The 16,364-nt window shown below is 36.7% G+C and overlaps 2 protein-coding genes across 7 annotated transcripts in view; one reads left to right on the top strand and one right to left on the bottom strand.

Moving 5' to 3' along the window:
- Atg16 (Autophagy-related 16) overlaps window positions 1-16,364 on the bottom strand; it is a 553,304-nt gene that overhangs the window by 364,890 nt on the left and 172,050 nt on the right. The gene's annotated exons all lie outside the window — the stretch shown is intronic.
- The window catches only part of LOC142221448 (uncharacterized), a 424,700-nt gene that overhangs the window by 274,625 nt on the left and 133,711 nt on the right, over window positions 1-16,364 (top strand). The window lies entirely within an intron of this gene.

Raw genomic sequence — 16,364 nt, 5'->3', positions numbered from 1 at the left:
ATATGAAGTTTCTAAGCAATCCATGATGGAGGGTACATAAGCTTCGGCCTGGCCGAACTTACGGCCGTATATACTTGTTTTTTTTTTTTAACCAAAAATATTTTGTTCCGTGTAATTGAGTTTTGTTTTAATTAAGAAGTTAATTGAATCATTTCAATTGTTAATTGTTAAAAACAATTACTGATCATTTTTTCTGTGTAGAATATGCGGGGCGTACTGCATCTATAGGTTAGGTTAAGCAGCCCGATGTATCAGGCTCACTTAGACTGTTCAGTCCATTGTGATACCACATTGGTGAACTTCTCTCTTATCACTGAGTGCTGCCTGATTCCATGTTAAAGCTCAATGACAAGGGACCTCCTTTTTATAGCAGAGTCCGAACGGCATTCCACATTGCAGTGAAACCACTTAGAGAAGCTTTGAAACACTCAGAAATGTCACCAGCAGTACTGAGGTGGGATAATCCACCGCTGAAAAACTTTTTGGTGTTAGGTCGAAGCAGGAATCGAACCCACGACCTTGTGTATGCAAGGCGGCCATGCCAACCATTGCACCACGGTGGCTCCCTAGAGGCATATAGAAAGAACAAAGAATTGATGAAGAATTGATATCCTTGTATCAGGTGATAAGTGCTTGTTCGACCACCCTAGTCGATCGATATTCAGGTTTTTGAGAGCTGGTTGCCGATGACAAAAAATATAAATAAATGGCATATTTATGCTCTTAATTGCTATATTGCACCTTTATGTTTTTTTGCCATTTGATCAAATTCTCATATTGAAACTATGAAGCTGCCACGGCGAGTGCATACGTTAACCATTACTTTGGTTATGGTGCTTAGAAAATAATTTCCTATAAAATATGCAAAAGCAATCAAATCCATATTGGAAAATTAGAATTTCGAAATTATGTAAAATGGTATTGGAAGCAATATTTGTAGACCATTGCCGCGATGGCAATCGTCATAAATGCTACGATATGGCTAAGCAACTTAACATAATATTCATGGTTCATTGTTTTGCCACAGAGGAAAGAACTATCGTCTCAACAAAAAAAAAAAATTGCCATTATGTTAACTTTACTCTCTTGTATTGCAGTAATATAAAATTATGCACAAATCGAGTAAGGAAGATGGGTTTTACTACATAAAATGCTTACTGTATAATTGGTCATAACAAGGTATGACCAATAAGTAATAGGGTTAATAAGGTACGAAATACTAGGGTTTAGGTTAAGGTTAAATAGGAAACACATAATAAAAATTTAAATTCAAGTTTGTTTTTCATGGTAAAATGAAGGAAACTATAGTTTTATAATTTTTGCATATTTTTCTACACTGGGTGTTTAGAGATCGTAGGGGGATTTTTAGAAATTACTCTCATTTGGTGAGGGTTTTCGATATAAAGCAAAACAAGTATATACGGCCGTAAGTTCGGCCAGGCCGAATCTTATGTACCCTCCACCATGGATTGCGTAGAACTTTCTACTAAACACGGTCATCCACAATTAAATTACTTGGGTTGCGACCGATGGCAAGGCATCTTAAAACTTCTTAACATTATCTTCTAAATTGTAAGCTAGTCCAGGCGGGATATATAATAAACAAAAGAAAGGTCGATTAAATACGTATATATTTAGTTCAGGGAGCCACCGTGGTGCAATGGTCAGCATGCCCGCCTTGCATACTCAAGGTCGTGGGTTCGATTCTTGCTTCGACGCAACACCAAAAAGTTTTTCAGCGGTAGTTTATCCCACCTCAGTAATGCTGGTGACATTTCTGAGGGTTTCAAAGCTTCTCCAAGTGGTTTCACTGCAATGTGAAACGCCGTTCGGACTCGCCTATAAAAAGGAGGTTCCTTGTTATTGAGCTTAACATGGAATCGGGCAGCACTCAGTGATAAGAGAGAAGTTCACCAATGTGGTATCACAATGGACTGAATAGTCTAAGTGAGCCTGATACATCGGGCTGCTACCTAACCTAACCATATATTAAGTTCCTGACCGGTATATATAGGGAAGAAATAATTACGAACCGATATGAACTTTTGTGCGGTAATTTTAGAGCCAAAATTGAAATATGAGGGTCGCTTTATATGGGGGCTACGTGTATACAATTATGAACACGAGTCTACCAAAAAAAAAAAAAAAATTACTGTTTGGAAGATAGGTAGAATTCTTAATAATTTGGAAGATCTTGCAAAATGTTCCTCTCCAACTATGAAATATATATTTATAAATTTTCTATAGAAATAAAATTTTGACAAAATTTTCAAATTTTAATTTGATTAAATTTTGTATAGAAATTATGATAATAAAATAATTTGACAAAATTTTGTATAGAAATTTCCTAAAGACATAAAATGTTGACAAAATTTTCTATAGAAATATAAAATTTTGACAAATTTTTCTATGGCAATAAAATTTTGGTAGATTATTTTTGGCTCGAGTGGCAATCGTGATTTTTGTGTGATTGCGGATTGCTTTATATGGGGGCTATATATAAAATAGATCAAATAGGACCAATTTTGGCATGGAAATTTGCTTCTCTTAGAGGCTCCGCAAGCCAAATCTGGGGATCGGTTTATATGGGGGCTATATATAATTATGGACCGATGTGGACCAATTTTTGGCATGATTGTTAGAGACCATATACCAACACCATGTACCAAATTTCACCCGGATCGGATGAAATTTGCTTCTCTTAGAGGCTCCGCAAGCCAAATCTGGGGATCGGTTTATATAGGGGCTATATATAATTATGGACGGATGTGGACCAATTTTTTTATGGTTGTTAGAGACCATATACCAACACCATGTACCAAATTTCAGCCAGATCGGATGAAATATGCTTCTCTTAGAGACTCCGCAAGCCAAATCTGGGGATCGGTTTATATGGGGGCTATATATAATTATGGACCGATATGGACCAATTTTTGAATGGTTGTTAGAGACCATATACCAACACCATATACCAAATTTCAGCCGGATCGGATGAAATTTGCTTCACTTAGATGCTCCGCAAGCCAAATCTGGGGGTCCGTTTATATGGCGGCTATACGTAAAAGTGATCCGATATGGCTCATCCGACCTACATCAATAACAACTACTTGTGCCAAGTTTCAAGTCGATAGCTTGTTTCGTTCGGAAGTTAGCGTGATTTCAACAGACGAACGGACGGACGGACTGACTGACTTTGACATTACTTCTTTAGGTGTAATTCGAATTCAGTGTTTAGGATGTGAATTACATTTTTTTTTAACATTTTGCTAAATAAATTTTATAAATGTGTATGATTTTCAATGCATTCTTACGCTTGTCTGAAACGTTTGACTTAAAATATTTTCAAAAATTCGAACTTTTTCTAGAATGGATTTAACATTTTTTATCGACAAAATTTTAATAATTTGTACCATTTTATTATTTCTTACTATGTTTTTAACCCATTTGAAACAAAAAAGTTAAAATTACATGGCCGAAACAAAACTCCCAAGAGAAGCCCAAAGTACAACATTTTGCAATAGCTTCCTCGGGGGAAACCAGCAGCCATTGTAGTTAATGTGAGAAGAGTTGGGGAGGAACTTTAAGAGCCACCAAAATTTTAATAATTTGTACATTTTATTATTTCTTACTATGTTTTTAACCCATTTGAAACGAAAAAGTTAAAATTACTCATTAAAAATATGAAAAAAGCGTTTAATAAAAGATTTTATCAAAATAACTTCCTGTGTAGTTAAAATAAAGAACATCTTTGGGAGGACATTTTTGGAAGCGCCTTTAAAGTTGTGCCTTTGGAACAACTTCCATTTTTTTCTGGGTCATTAAAAAAAAATAGCAAATTTCTTCATAATTTTCCCTCATTTGTAAATAGCTGTAATTCGAATTCTTCGACTACCCATTATTTTCTGAGTGTATAGCCTTTATCACCATAGTTGGCAATAACAAAGTGTTTTCTTAACACTATCTATCGTATAGTTTTAAGTGACGTAGGCCGAAACGAAACTCCCAAGAGAAGCCCAAAGTACAACATTTTGCAATAGCTTCCTCGGGGCTAACCAGCAGCCATGGTAGTTAATGTGAGAAGAGTTGGAGGGGGAACTTTAAGAGCCACCAGCTGAATAGATAAAGTGTCGTACCCAATCGACACTCCAACAAAAATAGACGACTATGCGACAACGATATAAATGGGATGTCTGCGACAAACTAACATGTTTAATGGCTATGTTTTCGCGAAAGGGAAAATCATTGGATAGGCAGGTACACCGCCAAAACGCCCACACATATTTGGAAACATGACACCCCAAAACTAAGTAACCAGAAAGACAACGCCAGTGATCGCGACAAGAAATTCAAAAGCCTAGACTTTAAATGAAAATAAGATCATGCTGCCGTAGTATTGAACAGTCAAAGGAAAGAAAAGAAAATATAACCAATTCCAATGCAATGAACACATTAGCCAACGTTTTATTTTCAGAGTATCTAGTATCGTTCTTTGGAAAGAGACAAAAAAAATCGAAAAATGAAACTAAAGACATGAATAAGCTTCAAGATAACATGACTTTACTTTTTTTTCGTTGTTCTAAGGTTTTAGGAAACAATGTTCAATCTTCTCAATTTTTGAGACAAGTTGACTAGGAAATCCATTAAATGAACTCTTAACATAGGCAGGCAATTATCAGCAGCAGCAGCCCTGTCTGTGGGAGCTAAGTAGCTTACCAGCTCACTTAAGAAGTCATAATCTAGAAAATTGTTTTAAATTAAGTTGTCGCTAGGCGCAAATGACTCTTTTGAAAGCCTTCAGTATGGTTCAAGAGCCACCATCATTTATTGGCTTGGCTATATGGGACGGCACGCTCACGCAAAACAGTAGTTCCCGCGGAGGTAGCTAAATACCATTTAAGAGTATTTTAAAAGTGTTCGCACCACAAAAATATTTCAAAAAATAATTATAATCATTAAAAACAAAAAAAAACAACAAAAGAAACAAAACATTAACATAAAATGCTAGATATTTCGCGTTTTGTTTTTGCTTTAGTGATATAAGGTAGTTAAAAGTGTGAAATATTGTATTGATGAAAAGTTTTAATAAGCCCAATGAAGATTCCATTATAAAGTGACCACCAAACGTTTTTAAGTCGGCCGTATATTGCTACACCGGAATAGCAAATAGTTAAAAAGGTATTTGGATATATGCGAGTATTTTATTTTTCTATATTTTATATATGGAGTTTGATAGAAGATATTGGCATAATATCTCGATATGTAAAAAGCATCTACGTAAAGCATTCGTGTAGCCCAAAAATCTCCTTCTGAATTTAGTTAGAAAATTAATAATAAGTACAAATTAAATAATCCATGCCTTGATGAGTTTTTTTTGTACAGACCTACGACCTCTTTGTTTAATATTAGAAACATATTTTTATACCAAAAACCACATAGTGGTTAGGGTATAACTTTGATTTGCCAAAAAAAAAGAATGTGCCTACTAGAAATTTTAGATTTTAGACCCCTTGGTTTGATAGAAGATATTGGCATAATATCTCGATATGTAAAAAGCATCTACGTAAAGCATTCGTGTAGCCCAAAAATCTCCTTCTGAATTTAGTTAGAAAATTAATAATAAGTACAAATTAAATAATCCATGCCTTGATGAGTTTTTTTTGTACAGACCTACGACCTCTTTGTTTAATATTAGAAACATATTTTTATACCAAAAACCACATAGTGGTTAGGGTATAACTTTGATTTGCCAAAAAAAAAGAATGTGCCTACTAGAAATTTTAGATTTTAGACCCCTTGGTGTCCGTCTGTCCATGTATTTGTAGTAGAGGTGTGCACGTGATATAAAATTATCGTGAATCCCGAAAAATTTCGCGATTCACGCGTGAGTCATGACTCACACTGATGGCAACGGCGTGAGTGTGCGTGAGCGTGATTAACAAACCAAAGTCATGCATGAGCGTCAGTCACGAAAATAATTTCTTCGTGAATTTCGGAAAAATACGCTCACGAAAAAAATCCCGCCCACGGACATAAAACGCGAACGAGATGAATTCATTTACAATTTTAGTGACACCTGGGATGTTAGGAATTTAATAACGCTCTCGATTTTAATCATGCTCATGTTTTCAAACACGCCCCTAAGGTAAATTATTTAGAGAATTATTCGTGATTCACGACATTTTTCGTGAGTCACAATATTTGTCGTGAGTTACGACATTTCGGGGAGCCACCGTGGTGCAATGGTTAGCATGCCCGCCTTGCATACACAAGGTCGTGGGTTCGATTCCTGCTATGACCGAACACCAAAAAGCTTTTCAGCGGTGGATTATCTCACCTCAGTAATGCTGGTGACATTTCTGAGGGTTTCAAAGGTTCTCTAAGTGGTTTCACTGCAATGTGGAACGCCGTTTGGACTCGGCTGTGCGTGAGTCCTACCAAACACTATTGTGCGTGAGTAAGATTTTTCCGTCGTGGGTGTGTGTGAGTAAAACATTACTCACGTGCACACCTCTAATTTGTAGTTCGCAGAATTTCTGTCACAATTGTTAACCGATTCTGATGAAAATTTACGAATAGCGTTTTCTTGGCACAAGGACGAACGCTATGGCATTTGGGAAAAAATCGGATAAAATTTAGATATACATGTATCGTCCGATTTCCCCAAATTTGGCCATAACCCCTTATTTATTAACCGATCTCACTCAAAGTTGGCCAAGTCTAATCTTCTATAGTACTTACTATATTTGCAAAAAATCATCGAAATGTGTTCAGATTTAGCATATAGCCCGATTCCCCCAAATTAGACCATAAAATCCTTATTATCAATCGATCTTATTCAATGTTGGCTTACTCCAATTTTCTATATGTGCAACAAATCATGGATATCTGTTCAGATTTAGATATAGCTCCCACATATATACATCGCCCTATTTTCCAAAATTATGGTCATAATAGCCTTATTTATTAACCCATCTTACACTCAAAAAAAAGTTTACTTGGATTCAAAGATTTTGACCTTCTCTTAAGGATTTTGGTATTGATTTCGAGCCAAAGATGCGGCTTCTTTAAAATAAAGATATTTTTTAGCGGCCTTAACTCTAGGGTTTATAAAACTAAAATTGGGATTCAGACCTCATTTATAGAATTTTCATTTTCTTTTCATGGTATATTAAAAAAGCTATTCACGTACAAACAAATGCCGGTTAAAAAAATGCAAATTATTACGGATACCTCAAAGTATTCCACAAAAACTTTATACCAAAGATGCTAAGTCCTCAAAATAAGTCTTAGCCTATATTTGAAGCCTTTTTATCTTAAATCTAATGACTCAATATTTCAGTTAATTTAAGGACGATTTCTTTAAATCAAAAATGTGTTTCTTTATTTTAAGGAAAATTTTCTTTAGTTCAAAGACATGCGACATTAACGGAGGAATGCAAATTTACAACATTTGTGTCCTAAATTTAATGAAAAAAAAAATTGTGAAGTAAAGATTATAAACTTTGTTTTAATTAAAATGTCATTATTTTAAAGAAATTTGTCCTTAATATTTTGTAATAATAATATTTTAAAATGTAGGTTACATAATCTTTAATATCACGTAAATATTTTTTTCAGTGTACTCACATTTAGCACAATGTAATGTCAATTAAACCTGCAAACTATCATCGAAATCGGTTCAGGTTTAGATCTAGCTCACATATAGATAACAGTGAGACAGACTGACTGGCATGATCCATTCGACACTTAATCCCCATTTTCATCGTTAGGTTGGTTTAGGTTAATTAGAAGCTCTTTATTATAGGCTCACATAGACTATTCATTGTGATACCACGAGTGGTGGCTGTTATCAATTAACCCTTTGACTACCAATGTCCACTTAGGAGGACATTGGAAAACCACACCAAACTCTATTTCCCCATAAAGTTTCGATTTATTTATCGATGTTATTTTAAAGTAGAAGCTTTAATCTAACTAAGGGAGTGGTGAAATGATTAGCATGCCCGTTTTGCATACACAAGGTCGTGGATTCGATTCCTGCTTCGACCGAACACCAAAAAGTTTTTCAGCGGTGGATTATCCCACCTCAGTAATGCTGGTGACATTTCTGAGGGTTTCAGAGCTTCTCTAAGTGGTTTCACTGCACTGTGGAACGCCGTTCGGACTCGGCTATAGAAAGGAGGTCCCTTGTCATTGAGCTTAACATGGAATCGGGCAGCACTCAGTGATAAGAGAGAAGTTCACCAATGTGGTATCACAGGTTGACTGATAAGTCCCCGGTCTATCAAAGAAAAACACATTTTTTTGTCAAAATTCGTTTTTATTATTGAACATAGTTCCCTTCAAGAGCGATACAACGTGATACGGTCAAAATTTGGTCAATATAAACTTGACGTATTTCTTTCAATTTTGCATTTAAAAAACCTGAACACCCCTCATTTTGAAGGTGTGTGTGTAGAAAGTTGCTCCTATTTTGATTTTGGAATTCACTCTTCAGTTGTCAAAATGCCGTCCAAGCAAGAAGAGCAGCGTATCAAAATTTTGCTCGCGCATCACGAAAATCCGAGCTACTCGCACGCAACGCTGGCAAAATCGCTAAAAGTTGCCAAATCAACCGTTACAAATGTAGTTAAAGTGTTTGGGGAACGTTTGTCGACAGCCAGGAAGTCTGGATCGGGGGGAAATCGAAAACCGGAAGCCGCTGAGACGACAAAGAGAGTTGCCGGTAGTTTCAAGCGAAACCCTAACCTCTCTCTCCGAGATGCCGCAAATAAGCTGGGTGTATCGCCTACAACCGTGCATCGAGCCAAAAAACGAGCCGGACTATCGACTTACAAGAAGGTTGGAGTCACTACGCGATAATAAACAAAATACGACGGCCAAAGCGCGATCCCGGAGGCTGTACACGACGATGCTGACGAAGTTTGACTGCGTGGTAATGGACGAGGAAACCTACGTCAAAGCCGACTACAAGCAGCTTCCGGGACAGGAGTTTTATACCGCAAAAGGAAGGAGAAAGGTAGCAGATATTTTCAAGGACATAAAACTGTCAAAGTTCGCAAAGAAATATCTGGTTTGGCAAGCCATCTGTACCTTGAAAAGCAGCATTTTCATAACTTCCGGGACTGTCAACCAAGAAATTTACGTGAAAGAGTGTTTGAATAAACGTCTGCTGCCTATCCTGAAGAAACACGGTTGTTCCGTACAGTTTTGGCCAGATTTGGCATCTTGCCATTACGGTAAAAAGGCCATGGAGTGGTACGCCGCCAACAACATGCAGGTGGTTCCCAAGGACAAGAACCATCCAAACACGCCAGAACTCCGCCCAATTGAGAAATACTGGGCTATTGTCAAGCGGAACCTAAAGAAGACCAGAAAACTGCTAAGGACGAGCAGCAGTTCAAGGCAAACTGGCTTTCTGCGGCGAAGAAGGTGGACAAGGTGGCTGTACAAAATCTGGTGGCAGGTGTCAAGCGTGAGGCCCGGCAATTCGGATTTGGAAAAGCGAAAGCCTAACTGAATATTTTTCCTGAATTTTATACTAATTGAACTTGAAAAAGAAATTTAATTTGATTTTTTAAATAAACGATTTCACCGATTTACACGCGTTTTCCCTTAACCAAATTTTGACCGTATCACCCTTTATAACGACCTTCCAATTTTTTGATACCATTTGGTATCCTTCGGTTTTGCCTCAAAATAGACCTCAGTTTCGGCGATCACCTCTTCATTGCAGCCAAATTTTTTCCCTGCGAGCATCCTTTTGAGGTCAGAGAACAAGAAAAATCGCTGGGGGCCAGATCTGGAGAATATGGTGGGTGGGGAAGCAATTCGAAGCCCAATTCATGAATTTTTGCCATCGTTCTCAATGACTTGTGGCACGGTGCGTTGTCTTGGTGGAACAACACTTTTTTCTTCATATGGGGCCGTTTTGCCGCGATTTCGACCTTCAAACGCTCCAATAACGCCATATAATTCACTGTCACTGTTGATGGTTTTTCCCTTCTAAAGATAATCGATAAAAATTATTCCATGCGCATCCCAAAAAACAGAGGCCATTACTTTGCCAGCGGACTTTTGAGTCTTTCTACACTTTGGAGACGGTTCACCGGTCGCTGTCCACTCAGCCGACTGTCGATTGGACTCAGGAGTGTAGTGATGGAGCCATGTTTCATCCATTGTCACATATCGACGGAAAAACTCGGGTGTATTACGAGTTAACAGCTGCAATCACCGCTCAGAATCATCAACACGTTGTTGTTTTTAGTCAAATGTGAGCTCGCGCGGCACCCATTTTGCACAGAGCTTCCGTAAATCCAAATATTGATTAATTATATGACCAACACCTTGATATCTTTAAGGCCTCTGCTATCTCGATCAACTTCATTTTACAGTCATTCATTATTTTGATGTTGTCGTCGGTAACCACCTCTTTCGGTCGTCCACTGCGTTCACCGTCCTCCGTGCTCATTTCACCACGCTTGAATTTTGCATAACAATCAATTATTGTTGATTTCCCTGGGGTAGAGTCCGGAAACTCATTATCAAGCCAAGTGTTTGCCTCCACCGTATTTTTTGCCTTCAGAAAACATTATTTTATCAAAACAAAAGACTTAAGACACAATCAAATTTTCTTGGGAAAAATGTTTCATGTTTGAGGTGATCACGACCAAGACCTCTACGCCCTAGTAAAATTAGAACAGTATAGTTACAAATTCAGTATGCCGTTCCTCATTTTAAAAATGTCCATAATCATATGTAGCATTCAAACACATCTATAGATTTCACTTCCTCCGTTTTAATATTTGATATGAAAACTTTTTTAAACCCTAAATCAGTTCAATTGCCTTTTAAGCCTATGGGGGTAAGCTTCCTCAAACTCAAAGTACATAATGACTTTAATTGATGGCACAATATGAGTGGCAGTCAAACAACATTGTAGGGTCTTTAATTACAGTGGGAATATATCTACTATAGAATACTTAAATACCATTATTTTAATGCTAATCGCACACAACAGACAGTAATAAGTAAAGCAAAAAATATGAGAAGAAAATATTGGTAGCAAAAATCCCATAGGGAGATACTAATGAAAACATAAATCACAACATAAGAAGCTCATTAAATGGTCGACCAAAACAAAAAAAAAACCTAAGGTGTCTGAAACTGAGATGTAATGGCAGATCAGTAAAACTCAAGTAATTAAAGCAAAAGTCAGTCTAAGCTTCAACTACACCAGTAAAATAAAAACTATGAACGAATAATGAAATGTAGAAATAAAAAGACTCAGCACAAAAAAAGGCATAAAGTAGTTTCAGATAAGGAACATTAGTTAGGCCATAAAAAATATAATATCATATTACAAAATGCCTAGTCATAAGTCAAGCAACATACAAAAAAAATATAAAACAAAATATATATAAAAAAAACTATACATTAAAGTAGTAAATACGATGAGGAAATCAGCTGGATCGAATCGTAAGCACCCTCCACTATGCAACATATTTTCACGAAGGAAATAACTCTCAAAAGAAAGGAATTATATATGATGATGGGATGATCATAGATTAATAACAAATTATTTCGGGTTTCGTGATGGGAATTTGGTGCCTAAATAAAATTCAACAAGTATGTACGGCCGTAAGTTCGACCAGGCCGAAGCTTATGTACCCTCCATCATGGATTGCGTAGAAACTTCTTCTAAACACTGCCATCCACAATCGAATTACTTAAGTTGCGGTAACGCTTGCCGATGGCAAGGTATCTTAAAACCTCCTAACACCATCTTCTAAATTTTATGTAAGTCCATACGTGGTATATATTAAATCAAAAAAGACGATCCAATACGTATATAATTCAGTTTGACAAAGTAGACATAAAATTTTGACAAAATTTTCTACAGAAATAAAATTTGAACAAAATTTTCTATAGAAATAAAATTTTGACAATTATGAAAATTTTATTATGAACCGAATAAAATTTTCTCTAGAAATAAAATTTTGCCAAAATTTTCTATAGAAATAAAATTTTGGTAGACTATTTTTGGCTCTAGTGGCAACCATGATTATGAACCGATATGGACCAATTTTTGTGTGATTGGACCAATTTTGGTATGGTTGTTAGCGACCATATACTAACACCACGTTCCTATTTTGAACCGGATCGGATGAATTTTGCTGCTCCAAGAGGCTCCGGAGGTCAAATCTGGAGAACGTATTATATGGGGGCTATATATAATTATGGACCGATATGGACCAATTCTGGCACGCTTGTTAAAGATCATATACCAACACCATGTTCCAAATTACAACCGGCTTGGATGAAATTTGCTTCTCTTGGAGACTACGCAAGCCAAATCTGGGGATCGGTTTATATGGGGGCTATATATAATTATGAACCGATGTGGACCAATTTTTGCATGGTTGTTAGAGACCATATACCAATATCATGTACCAAATTTCAGGCGGATCGGATGAAATTTGCTTCTCTTTGAGGCTCCGGAACCCAAATCTTATGGACCGATGTGTTAGTTGTTAGAGACCATATACCAACACCATGTACCAAATTTCAGCCGGATCGCATGCAATTTGCTTCTCTTTGAGGCTTCGCAAGCCAAATCTGGAGATCGGTTTATATGGAGGCTATATATAATTATGGACCGATGTGGACCAATTTTTGCATGGTTGTTAGAGACCATATACCAACATCATGTGCCAAATTTCAGCCGGATCGGATGAAATATGCTTCTGTTAGAGGCTCCACAAGCCAAATCTGAGGGTCCCTTTATATGGGGGATATACGTAAAAGTGGACCGATATGGCCCATTTTCAATACCATCCGACCTACATCGATAACAACGACTTGTGCCAAGTTTCAAGTCGATAGCTTGTTTCGTTCGGAAGTTAAAGTGATTTCAACAGACGGACGGACGGACGGACATGCTTAGATCGACTCAGAATTTCACCACGACCCAGAATATATATACTTTATGGGGTCTTAGAGCAATATTTCGATGTGTTACAAACGGAATGACAAAGTTAATATACCCCCATCCTATGATGGAGGGTATAAAAACATAGTCATATTAAAACACGAAATTGATACGAAAGGACCATTAGCTCTATTATGAAAATCTGTAAGGGCAGGAGGATGGGCAGGTGTGAGTATTAAATATTTCAACAGTAGCCTAAAAAGTATTCGACATGTATCAGACATTGCATTTACTCCCTACGGGAAATTGGTGCAAATTACCACTGACACACCTATTACTGGACATGTACGTAGGCTCCAGTTTATCATAATTTTTAAACTTCCATATAATTTATTAATTTCTTTACTCTCAAAATAAAATAAAATCAGATCAAAATAAACATTTACTGAACAACAACTATCCGAAAAAGCGATTGTTCAACTTATACCAAGAGCTTTTCCTTTTTGTTCCAAACTCCAAAGTGTAAATTTACCCCGTCAATGACAAACCCATGTTCCAGTGACCGATTACTTTCATACATGTTTGAAATTTGCGTCTCTCCACTAAAGTCACATTTCTTCGAATCAGGGTAAATTTTCCTTAAAGTAACGAAAAACTTTTTTAATTTAAAGAAATAATTTTTAACTTGACTGAGATATTGCATCTTTAAACTAAAAATAAAAAAAATCGAATATAAGAAAAGATCGTGTTTAGGATTTTTATCTTTTGTATAAAATGCTTGTTAAAATTAAGCAAAAAATAATAATTTGAAGTATCTGCTATAATTTTGATTTGTAAACTCATATTTACTTGTTAACAAATAGCAAGAGAATGAAAATTTGAAAATTTTTCACCAAAATATTTCCAATTAAGATTTTTAATAGAATTTTCAAAATTATTCCATTAAAAACTTAAGTGATTGAACAAATTTTCTAATTAAAACTAAAATTATTTTTTTGGATCAATTAATATGTTAATTGACTATGGTGCATGGTACTATAATTTCTATGTTTGAAGACATTTCAATTAAAAATTAATTGGATCAGGAAATTTCGTGATTGAATCCAAAAATTATTTTTGTGTGTGTATCGTTGCATGGATTGTCAAATACCAGAAATCGAAAACGGCTTCACTTCAAAACGAAACACAATGCAACAAATGAATTTAGGGCTAATTTTGAGAGCCACCGTGGTGCAATGGTTAGCATGCCCGCCTTGCATACACATGGTCGATTCCTGCTACGACCGAACACCAAAAAGTTTTTCAGCGGTGGATTATCCCACCTCAGTAAAGCTGGTGACATTTCTGAGGGTTTCAAAGCTTCTCTAAGTGGTTTCACTGGAATGTGGAACGCCGTTCGGACTCGGCTATAATATTAATATGGAATCGGGCAGCACTCAGTGATAAGAGAGATGTTCACCACTGTGGTATCACAATGGACTGAATAGTCTAAGTGAGCCTGATACATCGGGCTGCCACATAGCCTAACCTAACCTAGGGCTAATTTTCATTTGCATTATTGGGGTTTATTTTCATAATGCAAAACGGCAAAAAATAAAACGAAGTTAATCACAAAAACATGGTGTTGTTTCCAAATATATTTTTTGGGTTCATAATTCAGTAAGGTTTTTGGACTAATTTTCATTGGGGGCCATATTCATAGCGCCGCGTATTACCTCTCAGGCTTTACCAACGTTTTGGTATATTTGCCCCAAAAATAAAATGAATGTTTTCCATGAGGTCATACTTCAATTATGTTAGGTTTTGGGGCGAATTTTCATGGAGCCCATATTCATTGCGTCGCATATTACCTCTCAATACCAGACTTTACCATCTTTTTGGTATATTCGGGATCAATCTTATACCACTCTTCCTGAAAGATTTAAGATAAACAACTTTTGGAGGCCCGGTAATAGGAGTGCATATTTATTTATTTTTTAATAGATGGACAGGAGTCAAAGCTTTGTAACAGGTTGGCTGATAAGTCCCCGGTCTGACACATAGATGGCGTCGCTAGTAATCAATGCATTATTTTTATATAGTACCAACCTTCAAATCATACGTGTCTAAATTTGACGTCTGTAAGTCAATGAGTTTGTGCGATAGAGCGTCTTTTGTGAAGCAACTTTTGTTATTGTGAAAAAAATTGAAAAAAAGGAATTTCGTGTTTTGATAAAATACTTTTTTCTGAAGGGAAAAAATACGGTGGAAGCAAGAACTTGGCTTTATAATGAGTTTCCGGACTCTGTCCCAGGGAAATCAACAATAATTGATTGGTATGCAAAATTCAAGCGTGGTTAAATGAGCACGGAGGACGGTGAACGCAGTGGACGCCCGAAAGAGGTGGTTACCGACAAAAACATCAAAAAAATCCACAAAATGATTTTGAATGACCGTAAAATGAAGTTGATCGAGATAGCAGAGGCCTTAAAGATATGAAAGGAACGTGTTGGTCATATCATTCATCAATATTTGGATATGCGGAAGCTCTGTGCAAAATGGGTGCCGCGAGAGCTCACATTTGACCAAAAACAACAACGTGTTGATGATTCTGTGCGGTGTTTGCAGCTGTTAACTCGTAATACACCCGAGTTTTTAGTTCGATATGTGACAATGGATGAAACATGGCTCCATCACTACACTACTGAGTCCAATCGACAGTCGGCTGAGTGGACAGCGACCGGTGAACCGTCTCCGAAGTGTGGAAAGTCTCAAAAGTCCGCTGGCAAAGTAATGGCCTCTGTTTTTTTGGGATGCGCATGGAATAATTTTTATCGATTATTTTGAGAACGGAAAAACCATCAACAGTGACTATTATATGGCGTTATTGGAGCGTTTGAAGGTCGAAATCGCGGCAAAACGGCCACATATGAAGAAGAAAAAAGTGTTGTTCCACCAAGACAACGCAATGTGCCACAAGTCATTGAGAACGATGGCAAAAATTCATGAATTGGGCTTCGAATTGCTTCCCCACCCACCGTATTCTCCAGATCTGGCCCCAGCGACTTTTTCTTGTTCTCAGACCTCAAAAGGATGCTCGTAGGAAAAAAATTTGGCTGCAATGAAGAGGTGATCGCCGAAACTGAGGCCTATTTTGAGGCAAAAGCGAAGGAGTACTACTAAAAATTGGAAGGTCGTTATAGTCGTTGTATCGCTTTTGAAGGGAACTATGTTGAATAATAAAAACGAATTTTGACAAAAAAAAATGTGTTTTTCTTTGTTAGACCAGGGACTTATCAGCCAACCTGTTACAAGGTCATTATCTTGATCTGCTTGTAAGATCTAGTCCTTACCAAATTCCTGTTACATAACGTAAAAGAAGTTCATATTTCTAAAATGAAAATTTTTTTTTTTTACAATTTAACATAAATATTTTAAGGAGATTGCTTGTTTT

The sequence above is a fragment of the Haematobia irritans genome, chromosome 1, assembly GCF_050003625.1.
Source record: "Haematobia irritans isolate KBUSLIRL chromosome 1, ASM5000362v1, whole genome shotgun sequence".
NCBI classification, from domain to species: Eukaryota; Metazoa; Arthropoda; class Insecta; order Diptera; family Muscidae; genus Haematobia; species Haematobia irritans.
This window is presented reverse-complemented; position numbering and strand designations above follow the sequence as displayed.